Source organism: Lates calcarifer, linkage group LG7_1 (genome assembly GCF_001640805.2).
Source record: "Lates calcarifer isolate ASB-BC8 linkage group LG7_1, TLL_Latcal_v3, whole genome shotgun sequence".
Classification (NCBI taxonomy): domain Eukaryota; kingdom Metazoa; phylum Chordata; class Actinopteri; family Centropomidae; genus Lates; species Lates calcarifer.
In genome coordinates this window covers 21,508,914-21,526,611 of record NC_066839.1, presented here as the reverse complement: position 1 = coordinate 21,526,611, position 17,698 = coordinate 21,508,914, and positions in this window count along the sequence as shown.

Sequence of the window (17,698 nt, the reverse complement as noted above, 5' to 3'; positions counted from 1 at the left end):
ATTATGATGCATTATGTGTGAGCATTTTACTACAAGAAGAAATCACATACAAGCTGATCAAATGCTTTGTAAAATCTTAGTAACTATTCCTATCAAATAAGTCTAGTAGAACTGGAAGTACTATAATTAGTATAAAAGTATAATAATCAGCCTAACATGGAAATCGTTAAGCACAAGTTCCTAAGTGGTACTTAAATACATCACTGAGTTAATGTACTTGTACCTCATCTTGCCTGACTTTAAGTGCTATTATGCCATTCTTCCCTCCCAGTGAGGACCACAATGAGTCTTTAACATTACTGTGTTGAGATCACTGACTTAAACAAATACAAACTGAACAGAGGCCTTGGCAGAAACTGAGTTTGCTCATGGTGAGGCCTCATACTCATGATTATAGGATATATTTTTAGTCCTAGCCATCACATTTCATTTAATCTCTATTATTCTTAGATTTTGTAAAGAGATCTACAGATTGCTAAATTCATTATTTGCACAGATAATATGTCTGACTACTTTAACAAAGGCTTTTTTCCCCTGGATTTCTTTCTTATGTGCCACATAAACCCTGTATCTGTCTCTGTCATGCTGGTTTGCAGCACTGTAACCACAGTGTTCTCTTCACTAGATTGGGGTCAGATTGGATTCATGCACACACCCAACAACCAGATGCTCCGTGTTTTATGTTGCTTGTTATGTGGCCCGGGAATCCTGAATGATGTCATTTGCAGAGCCGTAATGCTTTACAACATGCTCTATTTCTGAAATATGCTGCTGTGTATCCTGCGAGAGAGACGCCCTGAAACAACTCTAACAGCCTGTTTATGTGACAGGCCCATCGACCATTCTGCTCTCCATGACCCTATATTAAATCTAAGTCTAAAGTAGCTTTATGACAAGGCCGTGATGTGGTGATGTGGCTAATTGAGTCCTCAAAAGCTTTGATATTAAGAATTAAAATTTGTTTGATAAGCCTTCTTCCTCTAAAAGGAAGAATAAAAGTTCCCCAGTCTAATTTCAAACTTCAAAGCATGGCTTCCCTGACAAAAATTTAGGGTCATATTTCCACAGTGAATAAGCATTGTGGGACTGCCTCTTTGAATTGTAATCAAGTTGAGGTCCGTTAGTAAACACGTTTGTCTGAGCAGCGGCGAACACTTCCCTCCTGCGACTTCAAACAGCTGAACTTAAGATTCTGCACTGCTGATTGTGTAGGAAATTTGCTTTGAAGATGTCACTGAACAAAACGCCAGATGCTTGTTAATATTAATCCTTTTTGTTTTCTTAAATGCATGTGAAAAGTGGTACATTGGTTTACATACACACAAGAAATCAGGCTGCTTGGAAAATTCAGGATATGCAGGAAATACACATTTATATTCAGTATAATAACATGATTACTATGCAATCCATGTATATATGCAACAGCTCTGTGATCAGATCTTGCAGGCATAGTATTGCACTTGTAAAGAAGTACATTTTGGGAAAAAAAAAAAGAAAAAAAAAGAGCTTGGTCTCTCAAGATCAAATCCTGCTTCCTTTCTCACCTCTGCACCTTGGACCGATGACTGTGTGAAGTGTGTGTGGTGTTTGCTTCTGCCACATCAATTCCACATTAGATTGGTGTAGTGGGAGGGGATCCCAGACGATTTCGACGTTTTGGTCTAAGTTTGAAGGATGCATTGCTAATGATCTTTCTTTTCATCCTGCCACACTGCTGTCACAGAGACAGATCCCCTGTCTGAGGTCTTTGTGGTTCATGTGCACATGAAAAAAAAAGTGATTAGAAACATGATGCATACACAAGAACTGAACATTTTCCAGGAGAAATATAGTTGAGTTGACTTTAGTTTTCTGTAATGCTCTGTTTGTGGATCTGCTGCCAATGTCCCAGTGCCAGACACTACAGGAGATCTTCAGAGTTCCCATGTTCAAGCTCCAACAGGTCTGAACTGTTTTCAATAGGTCCCCCAGTATTTAGTGAACCTATGCAATATTAGGAAGGTCCCACTGGTTCTGAATCAGATTGGGATCTGGGGAGGTTGGAGGCCAGGTCAGCACACAGAGCTAAAAGAGAATGAATGTAATCACTGTTGCTCTGTGTCTCCTAGATGCATCAACATGAAACTGTTGACATGCTCCACTATAACTTTCACTGTGCTCCTTCATTTGACTGCTCATGTTTCTTGCCCTGTTGGATCAGTTTTTCAGTCTGATCCAATGGAGTCCAGAAAAATAAAACCCTAAGTTGTAATAAAGTTTTTCTTTTCCTTTAAGTGCAGGATAAACACTGATTTCATGATGTCCTCTTGTTTATCGTGAATGTTCAGGCAATCCAAATCTGATTGGATGTTGCATCCAGTGTTTACAGGCTAAAAATACAGAAGCAGAGTTAGCATGAGGCCTGATACTGACACCAGGTGGATTCTCTGACTTTCCCTGCCTTCCACCAGTGTTGACATACCAGTTCTCATCTCTCTCTGAGTCCTCGAGGTGGAAGTAGGTGGTGGTAGATCTCTGACAGTGATTATAGTGCTTGGTGGTAGTGGCTACATGTAGGTGGAACTTATTTATTCAGGCCATTTTTATTCAGCCTCTTGCTGAAAAAATAAAATAAAATGTTTCCAAAAACTGTGCAGAAACAAACAAGTAAAAAACACATTCTGGAGAGTTCCTTTCAAAGTAGGTTTTCATGAAAGACTGAGCTCTTACCCAAGTTAAATTTAGGCCCTTTCATACCCACTTCAAAAGACAGCAGTGTAAAATGTTTGCTACCCCACGGCTAAGCTAGGTCAGAGTTTAAAAAAAAGAAAAAAGAAAAAGCATCAGAGTGCCTTTAGCCTAAGGCCAGTTTTACTGATTGTAATGTAAAAAAGTGCGTTGAAGTCGCAGGATGTACAAACAGAACTCTTCTAGTGAAGAAGTTTTACTGTATACTTAACTAATTTAACAGTATTTCAGTCTGTGTCGTATCTGCCGAATCAGACAGAGTGGCGGCGGTAGCTGGCAAGAGAAGCAGCAAGTGGGAATGAGGCAGACAATCTGAGAGAGAGAGGAATAGGGAGAATGCATCTGCCGTCCAAGTCCCTGCTATAGCTGGAGAGGTTATGGCTGTACACACTGCTGCCAAGTGCCTAGCCACACACACACACACACACACACGCACACACACAGCCTCCAATATTTTCACTAAACTTTCTCCTCTTTGGGAAAGCTCTGCGACCTCATAACACAAAACTCAAATGCTTCGTACAAGGTCATTTAGCACAACTGACTAAAAATACCAGTTCATCCGAAGAAACCTCTAAAGAAACAGCTGTCGGTTATCTCGCCAACAAGCTGCTGATGTCATCTCAGCTCAGAAACCTGACCTATGTGAACAAGTTTTGGGGAAGAGTGAGGAGAACATTTCTGTGGGAGAGTTTGGAGCTTCACACTGCATTTTTGTGGTCCTCTACCTAGACATAAGACACTGAACACACACATAGATTATTATAGGTTGGAATTTTTTTTTGCTTTCTTCCATTTCCCTTCATTGCAGAGATACGATGTGTTTTTACCCTCTTGAAGACTGATTCTTGTATCTGTAGCTTTTTGTAGAGTCTTTCTTTCCTCTCATCACTACTCAAAGGGAAGGAATGGAAGGGAAATGAAAAGAAAAAATAAAAGGAAAAGAGAAGGGCAAAGAAAAACAAAGGGAATGAGAGGAAATGAAAAAGAAGGCATGGAAAAGACAGTAAAGAGATGAAAAAGGAAAGGACAATAAAGGGAAATAAAGGAAAGGGAAGGTATGGAAAGAGAAAGAAAAGCAAGATAATTGAAAGAAATATATATAGGAAATATAGGGGAAACAGAAAAAAAGAAAAGAAAAGAAAAGAAAAAAGAAAATGTTTTGACTGTGATTTGCCGGTTCAGTCCTAGTTCATGAGAGGATGAGTCTGTCATCCTCCTTTGGCAAGGTCTGTGTCCCGTGTCCTTGGGCTCCAGATTGCTTGGATCTGTCATACTGGGCAAGAGACAAATTCCATCAGCAGATGTCATGGTACTGTTGTGGGTAAGGGACCTTGGATGTACATATTATTCTGTTGCACATAAGGCCCGCTGGAAAGCAAGCCAAGATCACAGTGACACAGCTATTCAAAGACAGCCTGGATAACAGCAAACTGAATATCTAAATGATCTACATAAAAATCAGTGGTGACAAACCAGCCCCAAAATTAAGGGACATCCTCTACTGACCACCAAGCTGTTATATTAGATCACATTCAAAACCATAACCATGTCTGAGCTGAGTGGGAGATGATCATTAAATCCTTAAGAAATGTGCTATATTTACTGAAAAATTCAAAACTGACATTTTACCTTCCCAAGGACTCAAATCTGTTTTATATTAGTGATGGGTAGAAGAAGCCCCATACAGATTCATCAAGAGGTTTGACAGCCATCCTGTACTGTGATTCAGCACACTAAAGCTAAGCTGTTGATTTGAACACGTCTGTATCTGACTGCTGATGATAGTTTGGGATTGAATCTAGATAAGTTATATTTACTATCAAGAAAGGTAGAGAGATTCATTTATTATTTAGGTATTTATAGGTTTACCCATGGTGTGGAGGGAATTTATGGAGAAATTTGTAATTATCATATAACTGATACTGAATGGGTGTGAGATACCATAAAAATGTATAAAATAACCCTTAACCCTAATTTGTGCCTTAAATTGACCTTGGTTTTTCAGTTAATAATACATTAAGAGGGGCTTAATGGATCATATCCACAGCTGAATAAGTTTTTAATATGTAATAACATCATAGAATTTAACAAATAGCAATAGCATGACACACTTCCATGAATTAACTGAAAAATTAAAAGCCATTTGAGATATAAATGATTCTAAATTGTTTTTTTCCTCCTCAAAAGCTGAAAACCTGAATATATTTCAAACTATTAATTCATCTATTAACTATCCCCTTAAATCACTTAGTGACAGGCTTCCCAGTATTTCTGTGGCTCTGTAATAACATGCCATGTTTTATCTTACAATAAAAATACGTGATTTTTCACCAGTCCAGCACACACTAATTAATTTGTTCACCACCTCTAGGTGAGTGAGCTGTCACTCTGTCTTTGGGGAAAGCGGATCATTAACTTAAACTAAGGTTGTATTAACCACATAGCAGAGACTCTGAGATGCTGGTTATCCTTTCATAGACTGACAGCAGAGAAAAACACCCACACTCTGAGGTTTCATCCCTCACAAACTCCTAAGGCTCTGGAGGACAGCTGGTCTGATAGTTGGCTATAGGCACACACTTTTTTTTTTTTTAGGTGCACAGATAACTGTGTGACTGGGAATGAGTTTGAGAGGCTCATCAGTCACATGCCTGAGCAGGCTGCTCCCAACCTCTTTTAAAGTCCCCAGATTGTTTACATTTTTCAGTTTGTTCAACCTTTATAGAACTAGGTAGACCCAAAGAAATTGTCTTGAAAGCTCCATCAAATTCAGAATTCCATGAGCAGTCTAACCTGATCAAGACCAGTGTGAGTTTCTTACAAGATACAGCATTTAACTAATGGTTTTAGAGCCTGAAGCTTTTAGGAAAAGCTTCCCCAGCTTTTGTGTAGCATACTGTCTGAACAGATATGCACCATGAACCACAGCAACAGGATTCCAGTTTTCCTGGCAATTTACTGAGAACAAGACCTTTCAGATTTTCTACTGGCATCCCTGACGATGCCACTGCTGCCTCTGTCTCAGCATGTCACTGCTGTTCCTTAGCTACCTGCTGAAGGATTGTCTTCTCTGACCATGTGGATGGCTAGAAAGACTCTACCCACATCCCATCCCCCTGTTAAAGCGGCAGCGCACACACTCGGGTTAAACCAGAGTGAGCCTCACAGTGCATCAGTCATATGGATCCCTGGTGTGAGAGCATAGATGGATTCACCTTCGGAGCCACGGTGACCTTAGGGAGACACAAATCAAATACAAAGAGATGTGAAACAACAACAGAGAGACGCAACACAACCACGAAGAGGCACAATACGACTACAAAGAGATGCAAAACCACCACAGACACACGGAAAACCCATAAAGAGATGAAAATGACAACAAATGACTTGTCTCTTTCAGTCTGGGTGTCTTGCTCCCATTGTCTCATAATCTTACCCGTGTCTTAGAGTTCTCATTTTGAAAACCAGACTCTCTTCTAATATCCAGTAAAAATAGAGGATAAAAATAAGGTGCTCACACTACATAATTACTTCATGAATCATTTGCATTCAGGAAAAGAAAACAGTGAGAGGGAATACAAAACTAGCATAGTCTGCGTAGGTCAAATTTTCCCTAATATAATTGGAGCCGTGAATCAATACCTGTAATTAGGCTGGCTCTGCTGCTTTTGACTTTTAGCCCTGCACTCAGAGGGAACCATTTCTGAGTCCTTTCAAGCTTTTGTTTTGCACCATGTGGGATTGGTAATGAAATACAGACAGGAATGTGCAGCATTTCAGAACCTTCAATAAACTAGAGTCAAATTCCTAATTTCAGTATTATTTTGAAACAGCCGTAATATTATTTCCCCTGTGAAGTTGTGACATGTGAACTTATACACACAATATGTAAATGTGAATATAGAGTCAAGTTCAGAATGAGTGATTAGACCCTTGCCCCTCAAGATCTGGGAAAAACAACACCCTGACATCAAGCTGGCTCCGCAGGCTGCCTTATGATATATTTGACATGTGGAGCTGCAGGCTAACTATCAGAAATGGAAGGGTGAGCTCTCAGAAGCACTTTGTCTCTCCACAATCCTTATATCAATACATAAAAATGTGGCAATACTTTCAGGCTTCATGTTTATGCATGACTGGGCCTTAGCTAAGATCTTTTTTGCATGGCGAGAAAAGCTTGCGGTTCAAGTGTCTGTAAATAGACTCTTGGTCGTCCTGTGTGGAGTACTGGTGGAAATCGGTGAACCCAAAAAGAATGTCGAGCTAAATGTCTTGCCAGTACACCTGATTCACATTAAACCCATTATTTTTGGTCATCCACTCAGCCTGAATCTATTTTTTATACTTGTTACATCAGGGGCCTGGATCTGCCATTTATTGTGAAATACTGAATACTGGCTTATTCATAGTCAGTGTCTTCAGTGTTAGGATTATGCGAGGTGGACGATTATGGAAATGAAGTGGATAGTATCTGGAGAGTTATGCATTCATTTTCTGAGTAGCAGAATGTAACCAGCTGCTTAATCTATGTTTCATGCTCAGTAGAAAGTTTGTAAAGAGCTTCTCTGGCACATACAGATCATATATGGCTAATCCTCTCGCCATATATACACACACATTCTCACAACATTTAGAGGTTGATGGATGTAAAGCAGCTAAAAGTAGAGTCATTTGTCACATTTCCAGTGGTGGACAGAAACATGGCTAAAAATGCAAACATGAAAATGAATGCTAATGTTCAGCCGTGTCTGCTAGATGTTTGTTAACACAGTCTTCATAAACACTGGACAAAAATAGCTCTTCCTAAGGCTTTGGAGAAGCTTACCATGACCCACTTTTAAGCTGCATTAATCAATATTTCTTTTGTGTTAATAATGTATCAGATGATGTGTAATGTGAAAGGAGTCGAAGCACCAAGGGTAAGTAGGTTAATAAAATACGTTCACGTCCACTGAAGGTGAACTTGTGTCTAATTGTGCCCAATCACATCTTGGTATGACGTCATGAATTGTCTAAAATTTGCTTCAAGTTCTCTCACTCTGAAGAAATCTTTACAACTCATGTCAATACTTTATATGTCAATTTTCCATCTAGATCTGCACTGGGTTCATGGCAACCAGCTTGCTTTTTTTTCATGGGGCATTCAAACAATTGAATGCCAATTCTTAGCAGAATCAGAATCAGACGTTATTACAAAGTAAATTTACACATACAGGAAATTTGTCTTGGAATATTGATGCCCAAAACAGTGATAATAAACTAAGAGAGATAAAAAAGTAAAAAGCAAAAAGCAAGTACTATATTTACAATTAACATGAATATAAAGTGTAGAGTGCAAATGTGTGAGAGTGATTGTTCTGTTTTTTAGTTCAAATGAATAGCTTTGGATATTGCTTTGAATATTTTTATGACTTAGTTTGCTAACGTTACAATATATTTGCTAGCTTGAGTTATTGCATGAAAAGCTAATGTTATTTAACAAGTCAATGTGTGAGTAACAGTGTAAAACTCCACGGAGTGTTATCATGACCAAGAGCAGAATTTTGATTTCCGATTCTTATGCAGCAGAGATGAATTCTGCCCCCTCGAGCAGCTTCGCCTCCGAAAAATGCTTGTTGCTCTTTATTCACCTCTAACTGCGACTGTTTTACTCACTACCAAACCCTGAAATTACCTGTAACCTGAGCCTAATTCTGCCGCTCTTCATTGTTAACCCTCAGACAACGTGCACAATTAACTCTGTGATTTCTCTTGTTTTTTTCTTGTGGGTATATTTGGACCACATACACACTCAGATAAATCAATCTGCACACATGCCCAGGCCCACACACTCACTCATATGTGGGAGGTAGAGGAGTTTGACTCCACACTCAGTTCACTGCAGTTTGGGGTTGGGAGTGGGGTGGGGGTTGGATCTCAAAGGGAGTGTGAAGAGTTCATTTCGATTTATTAAAAAGAAAAAAAAATCCAGTGTGAAGAATAAAGGGATGCAGTCCCTGCTGGGACCTGTATCTTCTACTTCATTTGCATGAAGGTCTGTACATCAAAAGTCATGGATGCCCTCTTTAAAATATTCAAATGCGGCTTGTTACAAGCTCCATCACTGCCTCTATCAAAGGCAGATGGAGGCAAGGAGAGAACCGGAGAGCTCTCTATCTCTCTTTCTCTCTTTTTTTTCCACTGGTCAGCCTGACTGTTCTCCTGCCTGCAGGCCTGACAGACTGTCATTCTATAGGGCATCCCTCCCTTATCTCCCAGGAGGATATCATGCTGACAAGCAATAGCTGAAGTGAGCATGACAGTGGACGTGTTGAGGAAGATGTTTCCCCATAAAGGAGGAGCTGCTCAGTCTACACTATGGAGGAAAAACTGCTGTCATGGCACTTCTGCCTGTATGAGGAGGCAGGCGGGACAGACCAACCAGCTCGCTGGTGTCTTGTACCACGCACAACAGCAGCTAGCGAGTCATTTAGAACACATTCAGTAAAATGACTGACACTGTTTGACTACCACAGGGGGCATAATCCTGCTTGTTTTGTTTACCAATTTATTTGTACATCTTTGTGGTATGTGTGTGTGTGTAATTATAAGAGAAAAAATGGTGTGTAGCAGGTGTTCCACTGTGTGGGTGTGGATTCTTTTAGTCCACACATATGCTCAGAGTAAAGCGCAATAAATCAAATTAAAAAGTAATACTTCTGCTGTGTTTCTGGGCAAAGCAATCTCTAGCATGTATCATTACTGCAGATTGCCCATTCATCATGCACTGTTGTAGGTTGAACAGTATTGTCAAATCGACAAAAAAAATCAGGTAAGGAGTGAAGTTAGACTGAAGCCATTACTAATGAACATATATTTAGAAAAATGCATGGGGTTTAGATGAATATTATTACACTCCCAATGGCTGTTTGGTCATTAATCACACTGATTAATCAGCTGCAATTAACTTTAAAGAGAGAGCTGTATTTTTCTGTGTGATGCTAACTCATTTTCCTTATTGCTAGAAACGTTAGAGGAAATTACTCGTTAATTGTTTCTGCATTTTTTCTGTGATTCTGTGTTTGATTTTAAATATCATGAAGTTTAATTGAAAAACGGTAGCGTTTGATTTGAGACAACACTATCCTGTCAAAATTCTGGAATAAAGCTGTGTGTTCACACTGCAGCTGCTTGACCTAAGAACACTTGGATTAGTACCTCTGATCCGACAGTCATGCCTGAAGCTGCCATGCAGTCGTTGAATGTGTGCAGTTGTAGTCTTGATGTCCTGTTTAATGCATGAAGTTTGTTTTATGTTGCCGACAACTTATTGACTTATATTAATGTCAGTGTGTTCTGCTGGCATCGCTGTTTTCCCCCCAGAGGTATTTTAATGTCCACAGAGCAGAATGCATTTTTACTCAGAGTCTCACACAGATAATGGATTCACTTAAGCTCTATAAAATTCTTATTGTTTTTGAATTGATAGTTTCCTAATTTAGTTACAACAGTCTTCAATCCTATATTTATGAGAGCACAATGAATTTTAATCTGGGTCCCAGGATAAAAAAAGCTTTCTCATCTCTCAGGCTGTACAGATTTTTTTTTTTCTCTATCCTGTTCTGAACTGTGTTCACCTTGGGCTCAGTGTGCAGCACTATGGGGTGTGCCCCTTGAGCATGGGGCAGTGGTTATGTGAGTTTAATTGAGGTAATATAGTATTGATTTCTGTTGGCTTTTTTCCCCCTCACAGCTGCTTCGGCTACAGGCAGTCAAGTGCCCGGCCAGTAACACAGGCATTGATGCACCAAGAGCTGTGTGTCACTGCTAATGACTTAACTAATTACTGCATGATAAACATTTTCTAGTCATTTTTCTAGTCTTGTACAGAATGGACACTGGCTTAGCCTGCTATTGATATCTCAAGGTGTTAAGAAGGCAGACTATCTCCCCCAAAAACTTTCCTCTTATCATATTTACAGCAGATAATAACACTGTCTTTGTTCAGTGGATTTAGATCAACCTGTTATAAGTTTTAATATCCAGAGGATAGTTGCTTTCTGTCTTTTATGTGTGTGGAAATGAACAAGGCTTTAATTTATGCCTATAATATCACAGAAAATAATTGACCTTCAGTGTGAAATGAGAAATGCTGGGTAGCCATTCATCAAATCCAAGTGAAGGACATTTTCCCCCAAGTCTCTTTTAGTTGGGGGGGTCTGTGGTTTAATTGTCCGCTTCCTGTGGTGTTTAACAGAGTATAAATACTCTCTGTGAAAATTATGGCTGGACATAATGAGTTTAAAAGCAAATAAAAGATCACTGTAAGAATATATGTAGGTTATAAACATCTTTTTCAGGCCAGGGTTCTGTAACTTATTAAGTTGGCATTAAGTATCCTTCCCTTTCTTCTCTTCTCATTGACAACAATGGATTTCTCGATAAATTCAATTTTGCCACTGTGTCTGATCTTAACAAATATATAACATATTTTGATTTGAAAAATAAATCAATATCATTCTGGACTATCAATATACTCAGGGTCACAACATCCACTGATGGCATGTATCTTTCCATTTAGCATAACCAACCACATTTCAACCAGGCTCTCCTCCAGCTGCTTTAGCAAGGGTCATACCTATTGATGTAGTGGTGTCCTTGAGTACTGCCACCTCATGAACCGAACCTCACTGGCTCTCTCGCATTTTTGCCTTGATTAGACAGTTAACAATGAAGAGGTAGACAGGAAATATGGGGGAGAGAGTAGGCTGGGAGTTGAACATGTGCCCATGTGGTATATGTTTATGTTATTTGGCCATCGGGTCGCTGCAGCCATTTTATCCCTATATGGTTCCTCAGGGAATTCCCAAACCAGAGCTCTCTGCTGAAATGTGGCAACAGAGGTCCTTTGGAGATCTGGTCACCTCCAATCAAGACCAGACTCTCTTTTAGCAGGGATGATGCAGCACTGACTCTGCGGTGAAATTGGACCAGGCTGTGATCAGGTCACATGAGAAACTGAACGTCTTTGAATTCATTGTATGTCATCAGGAGAAAGTGGATAGTTTTCACCAATTCCTTAGCAAGTTTAAGCCTTGCCTTGTGCTTAGCCACCAGTGCTTTGAATACAACAAGGAGCTGTTTGGCTGGCAGGTCCTTCAACTTAAATGTAATTGTACTCGCTATTGCTGCCTTACATTGTTATAAAACATATTTTTCATTGAGGGTTGGCAGAGAGCTCTGGTGATCCATACAATCCACAAGTCCCCTAAATATATTAAGCTATATATGTTCCACATTTCATCACAAAATGAACCACAGGTTAGACCATGCCACACGACTATGGTGAGCTGATGAATGAACTTTTCACTTTTCTACTAGCCACGCAGTGCATTCACAAAGTGAACAACAACAAAAATGGAACTTTAGTAATTGTGATAAAATTACATTTATGGGACATGGCAAAATTCAATTTTTGTGTCGTAATTGTGGTTTATTGAGTGTAGACTGATGATATATATACATATGCTAACATATGTACATATAACAATGTGAAAAAAGTGAAAGGGCCTTAATACTTTCTGAAAGCAATGTCTATACTTGGATGGATACAGTATCTGTTGGTACAAGATGGACTCCAAATAAGATGTTTGTGCAGTTTGATGGACTGTTGAAAATACTCTGATCTCTGTTATATTAAAAACATTCAAAATCACATTCTCATCTTCATCATGTCCACATGTGTGGTGTGTGTCTGCTGGGTTTGATTCTCCCACAACACAGCTTATCAGTAGAACTCTATTTTGCAGCCAATGTTCATGATTCTCAGATTTCAGAACCAGCACATGAATGCAGCATAGTTACACATTTCACTTGTGAATCCTACTGCTCTCCAACTACAATGAGATTATTTTGACATAAATGTAAAATAATACATTCATTATAATAGATTTTACAGGTTAATAATGTGTCATAGCTGGCATATGATAACAATCTTTGGTCATATTTATAGTTATCTTAAGTTCTTCCATCAATCCATCCATTATACCACTTACCTGTAAGGGTCACGGGGGGGCTGGAGCTAATCATATCTTAGTCTCTTAGTTATCTCAAGTTTTGTATTTAAAATATTAGTTTGCAGTAAGTGTGAAATATGGAGTAGAAAGTAAAACACTGAAATGTTGTTATTGATTATGATATGATATGATATGATATGATATGATCGATGTGATATTATGGTATGAAGTTGATATGGCTAACATGTTGTCTGCAGAAACAAAGGAACATTAGCATACATTTTGAGTTGTGTTTCTGATCACCTCATAAATTTAGGTGTAATATTCAAGCTCCTTTATCTCTAAATTCAACTTGACAAACCTGAGAAACATAATTCTGTCTTTGGTAGGCAGCTCCTGGATGGTCCAACAAGTTCATTAGCTAGCAGCTAACTTTGTTTGCTATGTGGTGCTAGGCAGAGAGTGCATAGTGGGTCTTTTGGAAGATCCCACACATTTGACAGTATTTTTTACTTTTAATTAAAGTAAACTAGCTACTGTATTGTTACAAGCTGTGAGTGGTGATGTTATCTTTCATTGTGAAGGTAAGATGCTAATAATGTATGATAATAATGTATGCAAATCTTTAATTGTCATTCTCATGCACAATACAGCCATCTCTGCTCAGTGATCATACAGCTTAACACACACTTGTGTGTGTAGTGTTAGAAACTGGATTTGAAAGTAATGGTTTTTGAATTACAGAAGCTAGTAAGTCTGACAGTCATCCTATTTATGGGATAATGTAAAAATATTGCAGTCACACAGTAATTATTTTTTAATCAGTAAGGTTTGCCAGAGCTTTGGATAGCTCCGCTGATTCTCTGCCTGCATGCTCATGGCATGGGCAGGCCTTTGAGCAGCTACAATTAGAAGCAGATTGAGATTTCTATTTCCACATCCAAAGGAGATCGGCTGGCTCTGAGGAGCACTGAAAACCAGAGAGCCTTGTTGGCCAACTGCAGCCCTCCGCATCTGAAGCTATTCCACTGGGAACCCTAATCATAGCTACAAACTCAGAAATCAGGGTCAGGAAATGTCAAGAATTCCGAAGGGGGCTCACAGAGGAGGCGCTGAAGTATAAATTCTGGAGATCTCTCAATCCAAGATGCTTTTCAAAGGCCCCTCTCTGAGGAATACCAGAGATAGTTAACAGTGTACAGTGTAACAGGTACCACAAAGAAAAACATGATATTTCTAGATGAAAACTTGTTAGTATAAAACAAATCCCTGTCTTACATGTCATTTTGTGTTGAAGCCATAAGACTGTCTTATGCCAGTAATGTTGCATTAAGTGAGGAAGTCCATCAGGTAGTTTATGTAAAGGGTTACTTATATTTACCCTGCATATGTTAGCCATGTACATTTTGAATTCCACCAGTTTCTGATTTGGCAAATCAGAGATTCTGGTTTTACTCCTCTGATCGTCTTTATGGTTGAGATTCAGCAAAGCAAAGACTGGATACAGTATAGAGGACATCCAACTCTAGGATACAGACTTTCAGACAACTTTCAACCATCAAGAGAAGAAAAACAAATATATATATGACACTTTGGCATATCATTTGGAGATTACAAGGTAGAAGAATCTCCTCCAATCCTGGTATTGATCCAGGACAGTCATATTGCCAATCATGGTCCTGGATACCCCCAGATGGTGGCCCAGGCTGATATGTATCCCCGCTCCACCCCTGACTGGGAGGATGAATGCCATGTATCTTAGACATATGAAGTATGATGGTCCTAGATGGGGGGATGAAACCTCTTAAATGAAACAGATAACATTTAGTGAAGTGGGGTCACATGGTGTTTAGTCTACGTATTTATCAAACAAACTTCATGTTCAAAATGTATTACTATGTTGTTATTTTTTACTGTTACCTGCCAAGTCCAGCTTCTTTACATTAAGCCCTGCAGAACATTTCTCCAGTTCTGATCGGTGGTGCGTGAGTTGCACCAGACCGTGAATCCCCAAAATAAATCACTCACTGACTGGAAGAGAAATGAGCAGCTTGTCACTATTCAGTCAGTTCAATCTTACAACATACAGAGGCAATGCTTTCCCTTCGAGCCTGTCTGTATCTGTGTCTGCAGCCTAGTTTACCTCGTTAGCTTCATCAGTGTCTGTCTGTACTTAACAGAGACATGTATTTGTGTTGTAGCACAAGCAGTGAAACTGTGGCTTAACAGACATAAAGCGGAGCTACAGACAGAAATATATGTTTGTTCAAGCCCACAATCAGCATACGTCTATGTTCTCTGTTCCATTATTTATCCTGTGCAACATGCAGACAGCAATAATTATCATTACATGCCTTGGAACCTGTTCTAAAGAACTTCCCTTCCAATATGTCATGATGGAAAAAAAGAAGAAAAAAAAGAAAAGAAAAAGTAAAAAAAAAAAAAAAAAAAAAAAAAACAACACTTGAAAACCTTGGAAATGGGCTACAATATTCCACACATCCTGTTGGAATGAGTTTTTCACCTTGTAAGAAATAAATCAAATGTGAAATTATGCTGAGCATTACAACACTGCATCAGCTCCTTTCACACTGCACTGTCACAAGACACAGCCTGGGTAAATATGTAAGAATCAGAGAGTTTTATGGTCATATTTCAGCGTAATAGAGGAAAGTATCCGAGCATAATAAACTGTCAAATGCTGAGGTAACCTGAAGCACTGTGATCAGTTTAATACTGACTGACACAGTGCTTCATTATGAATCACACAACACCACAACACTGTTGAAAATGAAAATGTGAACATTTACAAGTAGGAGGCCCTACTTGGCCCTGGTTAACAGCTTTTCATCAAGATGTGACACCTTTACAATCAAGGACACAGCTGTGTGATTTCTCTTGTTACATCAAATAAATAAATTGGCACTACTCAGTTTGTGAAATTTGTATTTCCACATGAGATATAATATGCAACAAAATAATCTGTACACAAAGGTCCAATTACTGAGAAATACTACTTTCCTTTTTTTTTAGTTTTTAGTTTACTTCAAATTAAAGACTGATTTAATATTTTTTGCTTCACACATCAGTGTATGTCACAGTAGAACTCTAAATGTCCACATAGTATGAACAGTAGAGCTTTCATATAGACATGAAAATATTTAAGGCAACATCTTCAAACTCTTCTTAAAAGCAGCTACACACAGTTAATTACCTGCGGTCCATTCCAACCACAGTGTGATCTGTTGACCATTGTGCCAGCTGTTTGTGTAAGGGGCCCACTCAGGCTCAATTCAGTTCTCAGTAAAATACAGAGCTACAGATTCAGTTCCACTGTTCCACTTTGTAATATCACTGTATTTATTAATATTATATGATATATAATATATTCATGTAGTCATTAATAGTGATCTGAATATTATAACTGCATGACATTGGGAGGTGGGTGATAAAATACTTGCCATGCTCCACCATAGGTGTAAATACATAGCCATGAACAGCATTTTAGCAACATCATGCATCAGTCCCAACTATCATCACCAACATGCAAGTTTTGATATCATATAATCCTGCCTGTTGATATACTACACTTCAAATCAGTTACAGCAAAGCACACTAGCCTTGAAGAGTTCTAACCTGTAGCTGAGCCTATCTGATTAACCTGCAGCATCTTGGTCCACTAACAGATTTTTACATTTTAGTCTAACTGTAGTTTATAGATAAGAAGTGAAAGCATGGGAGATGGGCTCACAGCAGCAGCACAGCCAGAAACTGTTGTGTTTCAGGCATGACAGCAAAGAAACTGAGTGAAACATCACAACACCTGCTTGAAGAGCACAGCAACATTAGATCATGTGTGCAGTAAAGGACATCAGTGAGACACAACATTATAACCACAGGAGTGCACACACACAATAAACTAAAACAGACAGCACAAAGAATGGGGACAAAGAATGTGAATAGCTGACCTGTGATGATCACACTGTTAGCCCTGAAATGATTTCACTATAGTCCAATTAAATCAGTTCAATTACAGGGGAAGAATGATGACAGTTGAAAAGAGTGATATCACTGCCCTGTGCTGTCATGTAGAGTGACAAGGTCCAGTTCATCTTGGAAATATGTCAGTGCACCTTCTGTCCATAGAGCTACTTTGTCAAGTCCACCAGTGAAGAAGAGTGGCTGCTGACAGGCTGAATTATGATCCATATCCAGCTACATCTCTCAGATAGGGAAAATACTGTGGGTCAGGTTGCAGCTTCTATTCATTAAGGCTTTAAAGTTGAAATATGTAAGTTCTAGAAATCAATACAAACCACTCTGCCCCTCCTACCCCTGTCTAGTGCCACCTTCCATTGGTTAGAAGGTTTGTGGCTGACATAAAAACATTAAAGTGAAGTATATCTGCACTGCTACTAAGCTGTTCAATGAGTCTGGTCAGAGGCCTTTGACAGCACATCTCCATGTGACGATTTGAAGTATATTTCAACCAAAAAATATACTCCAAAGTTACTAATTGTTGTTTTGTTTACATGGTGCATGTTCCCAGACAAAATCTGTTATAATTACCTACTTATACATACACATCACTCAGAGAATGAGAAAATTTGGGGGTGACTAGGTGCCCACATCTAATTTTAGCCCCATGGCCTCAAAAAGAGTTACTTCAGCCCTGCCCTCACTGATATAGAGTTTAAAGACCATAATTAACTCTTCCTCTATTTTTCAAACTCTGTGTTGACAGAACACCAATTTCCTTGTTCAGTCAAGCTGTCTTCAACTAAATGGTTAATGGTATAGTTAATCTCCATGTCACAGTGTCACAAAGTTCAATATGATTCAGCTCTGGCTGTGCAGGCAGGCCGACAGGGATTGAGCCTACTTGCTGCTTCGTCTGCCAGATTGCCGGCTCCTGCGTGCTGTGCCTCCCTGCCCGCCTCTCATTGAAAATGAATGATTACCAGGCGGCTGTC